The sequence below is a fragment of the Polyodon spathula genome, chromosome 23, assembly GCF_017654505.1.
Source record: "Polyodon spathula isolate WHYD16114869_AA chromosome 23, ASM1765450v1, whole genome shotgun sequence".
Lineage (NCBI taxonomy): Eukaryota > Metazoa > Chordata > Actinopteri > Acipenseriformes > Polyodontidae > Polyodon > Polyodon spathula.
This window is the reverse complement of record NC_054556.1, coordinates 13,847,262-13,854,273: the sequence shown is the minus strand read 5'-3', so window position 1 is coordinate 13,854,273 and position 7,012 is coordinate 13,847,262.

Here is a 7,012-nt window from a genome sequence, read left to right as displayed (position 1 = left end):
ATTGAGGAGTTTGGTGATAAATCCTCTCCTGATTACTTGTTTTATCTGTATGCACGTCTATAAAGAGGTAAATACAGCAAACAAGGGGTGGGGCTTGGCTGGAGATGCAGGACTGATCTCTTTGCTATGCAGGGCCTTTTAAACCTGTTTTACTGGGGGGGGGATTTTAAATAGCACGTGTGAAAATAAATTGGACCTGACGTGCCTGACAAGGGCTGAATAAATGGACTGCTTGGGGTTAATGAGGTCATGCTTTCTTAGTTTGAACTAAATTGCCATTTCAGCTCTAATCCCCATTAATGTAGACCCAGATCAAACAAGAAGCATGTGCAAAGCAATGCCACCTTGGTAAAGACTGCAGACGACGAAGCAGTCCTGCTGATGTGGCTGTTACTGGGAACTGTTGAGCATTTGTTCCGTATTCTCCTTGTTGTACCTGCCAGATTGGGATCAAAGACGCTGTTTAATAAAAGGAAGAGCAAATGAAATATTAACACCAAGAATAACTGAGGATTCATGCGAACTTTATGAAAAAGTGATTGTAAGTGTATGTTCAATGTGTCCCTTGCAAAAAAAACAAGAGCGAGAAATGACTGGTTCTGCTATTCTTCATAAGGAATGCATTTCAGAGATGTAGTATGCAGTCAGTCCCATTGTTTTGGGAATTAATAAAGACGGACACTTTTGTAAGATCCAGGTCATACCCTTTTCATATCACTTTTAAAGCAGTGAGCAAAGTAAATGAAAATTGTTATCTGTGGATACCAATAACACAATGGAACACGAAAGAAGCATGTTTAATTTAGGATGTAAAAGTCCATGTACTGTACTGAAAATACTGCATTGTAGTATGTCAAGTATCCAAACTTATAGGGGGGGTGGTGTTAGCTGATTTTCTGGAAAGTAACCAAGATGCATTGCAGGACATAAAACAACTGCAAGTGGATGTCAGACATGCTCTAACGTTACCAGGCAGCGCTCCCATTGACAGTGTGGTTGGTAGACCTCCATGTAGTGAACTGCACTGTAACGCCATTCACTAATAAATTTCTTCTCATGTGCCTCACTTTGAAACGTACAACTCTGCATTGGAGCACTTTGTATTGGGTTGCATTGTATGTCAGAACTTTTCAATGCTGTACATTTTCATACAGCAGCTTTTCCCATCCCACAAAGTGATTTGAATTAGCCATGGGTGTGGACTGAGTGCAAATCAGCTGCACTGTTCATATTAATAGAAGTGACACCATTATATTCCCAACGGGGTGGCAATTAGTTGCGAGTGATGTTCAGTGGGTTTAACTCTTCTAGTTTGAGTCACTTCTAACTTACCTACAGCCTTTATTGTTTAAAGGAGATTAAAATATTTAGATTAGAAATGCATGGCTATAGTTAAGAATGATTACATTTATTTTATACAAAAGTTTCACAAAAATGGATGAAAAACAAAATAAAAATGGTTTTCTTAAAATGCAAAGTGCTATGAGTTTGTTTTTGGTTCCCATTTTAAACCGGGATCATTTGAATCCTGATCTGTGCAATGAGATGTTATGTTGCACTACGCTTGTGCAAAAGGGAATTGTACTCCATTGACTCAATCAGGATTGTCGCAGACCAAAAACCCTTACAAGAGGACAGACAAACACAAGGGCGCATATACAGCTCTGCTGTGCAAGCAGGTCAGAATGGAGAGGCCACTGCAGGGGCGAACAGAAGAAATTCCACAATGAGGAACGGCCGTTTGGCCCGTCTGCTCACTCGCTGTGGTGCCAGCATGATCTGTTAACGCTCGAGAGGAAAAGCAAACCCTCTCTGACCAGGTTAGTAATGGAATGAACCTCTGGGAATCCGTGGCTAGGCAGACCACCCTCCCTAGACAGAGCGCTTCTCTGCACTGTCTTGTTGGCTTAAGAGATTCATCCACCACTACCCCAAGTCCTTTTCATACATAGCTTCGTCTATTTAATTACTATTTATGTACTGGCCTCTAATGTTTTTGCACCCATATGGAAGACTTTGCATTTAATCACATTAAATTACATCTGCCATGTGTCACCCCAATGCTTGAATCTCTTTGATTTGTTAGAGTTGCTGACTGGGAGTTGGCTACCCCTCCCAGTTTTGTGTTGTCTGCAAATTTGCATAGTTTACTGATTATGTCGTGGTCCAGGACATTTATATAGATACCCACTGATATTTCAGTTTTCTGTTTTTATTAAAAATATTTCCCAACATAAAACCAATGTCACTTTACAATAATTGATTCTAAGTTTCAGTGTTTAAAAATAAAATATCAAACAGAACGAAATTTGTACCATTTGTAATTCAGTAATATGAAAGAATTGGCCAGGGGTCTGAATACTTTTGCAAGGCACTGTATATATAATACCCAGCTTAATAGATCGATTTGCCCATCGTGGTTTCTTTTTCTTAAATTTACCGTTTCTCATTATATCCCTCAATGTAATCCAATTATTTTCAGCTTCATTATCTATTAGTATTCTATCCCAGTCTATAGAAGCTCCTGTTGCATTCCTTTGTAATCTGCTCTCCAGGAATTGTATACCATTGTCTTTGAGTTATTTGCCACAAACTCTGTCATATTGTGGTCACTTATTCCTAGTGGTTCTCTTACCTGTAAGTTGTTTATTTGTTGTTTGTTAATACTAAATCTAGACATGAATTGTATCGTCGGGGCATTCACCAGTTGTGATAACAATCAACGTTGCACTAACTATCATTCCCATGTCTGAACTGCTGTCGGCGGTCATGTGCTCCCAGGTTATATTTGGAAAGTTGAATTCTCCCATAAGTGTCCCCTTCTTTATTGTTTTTTGATGCTTGCATGTAGGTTTTTGTGTAATGATTCATCAGAACTTGTAAGCCTAGAAAACTCCCACTATTAAACCTTTAGATTTGTTTTCATTTAATTTAATTCAATCCATGCTGATTCATTGTTGTTACCATTACTTGCCAGTATTTCGTTATTCATATATTGTCATACGTTATCCACATTGACTATGGCTTCTAATTCTAGAAATGTATTTCTAATGCTTCTTCTTGCATTAAAATATAGACAGTTCAGTTTATGAACATCAGCAACAATTTGGTGCACTTTGTTGTTTGCTCTGTAGTGTAACTCTTCTTGGTTCTAGCCTCCCTGGAGGATGGATGATCTGCCTTCCTCTGTAATGGCTGTGGTAGATTGCAGGTGTAGTCTATCACACAGCCTCTGGTACTGGACTGGGGTTCTGCTGTAATGCCTGTGGTAGATTGCAGGTGTAGTCTATCACACAGCCTCTGGTACTGGACTGGGGTTCTGCTGTAATGCCTGTGGTAGATTGCAGGTGTAGTCTATCACACAGCCTCTGGTACTGGACTGGGGTTCTGTTGTAATGGCTGTGGTAGATTGCAGGTGTAGTCTATCACACAGCCTCTGGTACTGGACTGGGGTTCTGCTGTAATGCCTGTGGTAGATTGCAGGTACAAAGTCGTAGTGGGACCACTAGGTGACACAGCTTTATAAACAGGGCTTCTGATTTTTGGGTTTAACACTAGAAGCCCCGTGGCAGTCATTTTGGCGTTTTTTGATTTTAAAATGTAATTTTCTCCAGTCGTGTAACACATATGGGGCTGCGCGTTCATATACCTTTCTGTCTGTATGTATTAAATATTCTCACAAAGCATGAAACGCGGGAATGCAGAAATAAAGGGGATACATTACATTATACCTAAAAGCCCCGGGAGCAGTCACATTGACGGCCACACAGAAAACAATTGTATTGTGATTATACAGAACGGTATTCTACTTTTTTTTTTTTTTTTTTTTTTTTTTTTTACCAGTCCACAATATGCATAGCTGTAACTCAATTAGTCTCTACTTTGCCTGAGTGAATGACTGACAACCTTTTCAAAGGCTGGCGTATGCTTGCCAGCTGAACTGTTTTGGTCAGTCGATAAGCATCGGGACTAGTGAAAATAAATACCAGAGACCGTGGAGTTTTACAACGCAAGAAAATATGGAGTTGATGTTTTGGATCAGATGGCACGGAAGTATTCTGTGAAAGCTGGATCCCGCCTGTTCAAGTGTTTTGCAATGTATTGGACCTAGCAGCCATCAACTCCTGGGTACTTTACAAAGAGTGCATGGAGAAGAATTTACCAAGGAAAGAATATATATTTCAGTTAGCAAAGGAACTTCATAAGAAGTATTTGGAACAGATGGAGACTGCCAAGCGTGTGCCCACAGCTGACGTTGGGAACCCCGCTGACAGCCGCAAGAGACGCTAATGCCAGGTTAGCAAATACAATAAAAATAAAACTTCGGACAGCTGTGCCCTGTGCAGAAAGGTGGCGTGGAGAAGCGCAGTATCTGTGTTGATTGTTAACAGCCTTAGACTCAAGGTAAAGGAATACCCTTTTGTCAAAAGAAATAAATACATAAATTAGACTTGTTTGAATAACTTCTTGTGCTGTGCGCGTGCGTCTGTAAAATGTTTTCTTCTAAGTTTATTTGTCTACATTGTTCAGTTGCTTTTGCACATCTGATAATAAACTGATTTCTGTTGAACAGTTAAATGTATTGTAATGTATTTCTCTAGTTTTTCTTTTGTTTCCTATAAATAAATCTTTTTTTTTGCAATTTAATTCTGGTGTATTTATCATCCTTTTTTGGCAAGCCAAACCCAGGCACTGGGCCCTGTGACACCTCCTCTAGTTCACTCAACCCAATTAAATGGATAGTTAGGGTTAGCTGTTTGAGTACTTTGGTTAACAATCAGGCCTGTTCTGGGCCACTCCTGCCCAATATCAATCTGACTAACTGGCCCTTACCATCAGAGTGAAGTTGTCAGCACACAGGTTCTAGAGGCACATCATGCCAGAATCAAAAGAAATTCCTGAAGACCTCTGGAAAAAAGTTGTTGATGCCTATCAGTCTGGAAAGGGTTATAAAGCCATTTATAGGGCTCTGGGACTCCACCAACCACAGTCACAGCCAAATTGTCCAAATGGAGAAAGTATGGGACAACACTGAATCTTCCCAGGAGTGGACGTCCTGCCAAAATCTCTCCAAGAGCAAGGTGTAAAATCGTCCAGGAAGTCACAAAGAACCCTAGAACAACATCCAGGGATCTGCAGGCCTCTTGCCTCGGCTAAGGTCAGTGTTCATGACTCCACCTTCAGAAAGACACTGGGCAAAAATGGGATTCATGGCAGAGTAGCAAGGCGGAAACCACTGCTCACTAAGAAGAACATGAATGCTTGTCTAAAGATTGGCAAAAAGCACCTGGATGATCCTCAAGAGTTCTGGAACAATATTCTATGGACAGAAGAGTCAAAAGTGGAACTTTTTGGCCAACATGGGCACCGTTATGTCTGGCAAAAACCAAACACTACATTCCACAGTAAGAACCTCATACCAACGGTCAAGCATGATGGTAGTAGTCATGATGTTGGGATGCTTTGCTGCATCTGGACCTGGACGACTTGCCATCATTGAAGGAACCATGAATTCTGCGCTCTATCAGAGAATTCTACAGGAGAATGTCAGGCCACCCGTCCGTGAGCTGAAGCACAGCTGGGTCATGCAGCAATGATCCGAAACACAAAAGCAAATCTACATCAGAATGGTTGAAGAACAAGAAATTTAAAGTTTTGGAATGGCGTAGTCAAAATCCAAACCTAAACCCCACTGAGATGTGGTGGCAGGGCTCGAAACCCCACAAATGTCACCGAAGCAGTTCTGCATGGAGGAGGGGACCAAAATTCCTCCATAGCGCTGTGAGAGAATGATCAATAACTACAGGAAGTGTTTGGTTGCAGTTACTGCTGCTAAAGGTGGTGTAACCGGTTATTGACTCCAAGGGAGAAGATTACTTTTTCACACGGGGGCACTGGGGGTTTCATAACTTTCTTTAATAAATAAATATCGAAATGTTGTGTTATTTGTTCACTCAGGGTCCCTTTTATCTAATATTAGATTTTGCTTGAAGAAATGATAACATTGTGTCAAATATGCAGAAAATCAGACAGAAGGCAAATACTTTCATGGCACTGTGTGTGTGTATATATATATATAATATATATATATATATATATATATATATATATATATATATATATATATATACACACACACACAAGTTTTTCAGATATTTCTGTAACGTACTCAATAAAAATGCCCACCGCACACAGCCTAACTCAAGTCATCCCAACTCATCTGGCTGTACAGAGTCTGGAGGAATCATAATAGTGTGCGTGCCCTTAAAACCAAGATTATTCAGATTTCAGTCAGGATGTCTTCAGGTTTGAAAATTGAACATGTTGAATCTTTCAGTCGCAGTTTGTGATCAGTCTGACTGTGCGGCGGCTGCCGACCAAGACTGACTGAGACCAATTAGTCTCAAGGGTTCAACCAATGATGAAGCAGGTTTAAGTGACGTGGCTTGTTACGTGTCTTGTCATACAAGATGGCGGAATATTGACAGCTTTAGTTCCACAGGTGAAAATACATTAGTCTTGAATTGCTCAGTGTCTTGAATTCAAAAATACCAGATAAGTGTGCATTTGAATAGTTTTTTTTAGGCATTTACTAATCAAACGCCTTAAGAATTATTATTAATGTACTGGCAGCCTATATTTTCTTACTGCACTGAAGCAGAAGTAACTGCTGCGTCGATCTCCAATAGATCATAAATCACAAGCCTCTAGATCCACACGCTGAGAAAAAAAGACAGTCAAATAAAAATCAGCAGGTTGGATTGTTATTTACCAGAGGCTAAAGTGTAGCAGACAAACTATACTAAGTCAAACACTGCCTGAAACATCTGCACGATGTACATGGTCAATAGCTAAATTTAACAGTGTGTAACATACAGTCAGGAGAAACTCAATTGTGACATCAAACCAAAACCGAGCACAACTTATGACAGAATCTGTGCATACTCAGATGGCTAGTCGGGCTGTGTATATAGCTTTACACGCTTGTGAGATTTAAAACGAGATTACAATT